Here is a 1,458-nt window from a genome sequence, read left to right as displayed (position 1 = left end):
AAGAATAATATTCATTTAGTACTAAAAGATTTTATTAGTCCAGAGACCACTGAAGAGTTTCCAGGAAGTTCCAAAATAAAATATGACTATCCTTTCCATGAAATCAATAGATCAACAGCAATCCCTGGGTATCCCTTAAACATAAACTATAAAGATTCCATTTATTAGTTAGGCCTTAAGTATAAAAATAAAAGAAAATTTTAGAAACTAGTTAACACTACCAGCCTGAATTTGTTTTTCACTTGTGCATGTCTAACGTAAGAAATTTCAACATGAAGTATATATTTAAAATTAACATTTTTTCTAACTTTTTAACTCATACACAAGCCAAGTGTTTACTCTTTATAATGGAATCAACTTATTTCTGAAAATAACCTATAGAAATAGTATGTAAACACACATACCTTTGAGATAGATTAAGAACATCCTATATTCTATGGATCAAAATGCAAATATCTCTTTAACATATGTAAACTAACACATTAATTTGGGACATACGGATACATTACTATATGCATACATATGCACACCTAAAATAAATTCTGGCAATGTTCTTAATGATATCATACTTCCCAGCCTCAACTACTAGAAAAAGAAAATTAAAACTTTGTTTAAAAAAGAAACCAGTTTTTATAGTAACTTTGTAAGTGAAAACAAAACAAAAAATCAATGCTCCTTTTTGCAACTGGACTGAGCTCTAAACAATTCATAATCAAGAATCTCTTTGGCCATTCCCCAGTATCACAGAAAACATAATTTTCTCTCTATTCAAGAAGTCTGTTCATTTCTGGTGTTTTGTTTTAAAAACTGCATTCCAAGATACCAGGTAGCCATGCTGGTTAAATTCTTCCGGCTGCCCACTTGCACCTAATGTAACCATACAGGTTGGCACCCTGTAGCACCACACCCATGATAACCATGCCAACCATTTTACTCTGAAGAAGAAGAGAGCACTAAAGGCAAATATCACTCATAGCACTGGACAGGCAATTAGTCCTAACCAGAAGATTCTTGAATCAACTTCTGAAAGAGTTTTATTCTCCTGAGGAGATGCCTTCCTGGACTCAAACACCCAATGACTCTTTCCATCCTCATCAATATGATTCCACCACCCAAGGCCTACCATCAGTCTCTACCTGTGACGTTCTATTCTTCACTGCCCAAAAGTCACATGACAACAACAAGATAATTGTCACCATTCAAGCAATAAAGCTGCTGCTGAGCAATTCACAGAGAAGATAGACTATAATGGCACTGACTCGGAAGAACAAATGGAAAAATGATGCCACTGGATGTCGGATTTTGGATTTTGGTCTATTAGTTTTCTCTTCTTCTGCATCAAACAATGAAACCTCTTCAGTGTCATCATTGCTGTCCTGAGTGCAAGGCTCTGCCAGGGTCTCCTATTCCTACACGATTGCAGGATACCCCTACAAGACAGGTCACAAGGGAGCTGAA

General features: G+C 35.6%; 1 pseudogene; it reads right to left on the bottom strand.

Moving 5' to 3' along the window:
* Positions 1-768: 768 nt before the first annotated feature.
* LOC143641510 (Golgi apparatus membrane protein TVP23 homolog B pseudogene) lies at positions 769-1,199 on the bottom strand (annotated as a pseudogene).
* Positions 1,200-1,458: the final 259 nt, after the last annotated feature.

This window comes from Callospermophilus lateralis, chromosome 3 (genome assembly GCF_048772815.1).
Source record: "Callospermophilus lateralis isolate mCalLat2 chromosome 3, mCalLat2.hap1, whole genome shotgun sequence".
Classification (NCBI taxonomy): domain Eukaryota; kingdom Metazoa; phylum Chordata; class Mammalia; order Rodentia; family Sciuridae; genus Callospermophilus; species Callospermophilus lateralis.
The sequence above is the reverse complement of the archived record's forward strand: the minus strand, read 5'-3'. Positions and strand labels throughout refer to the sequence as shown.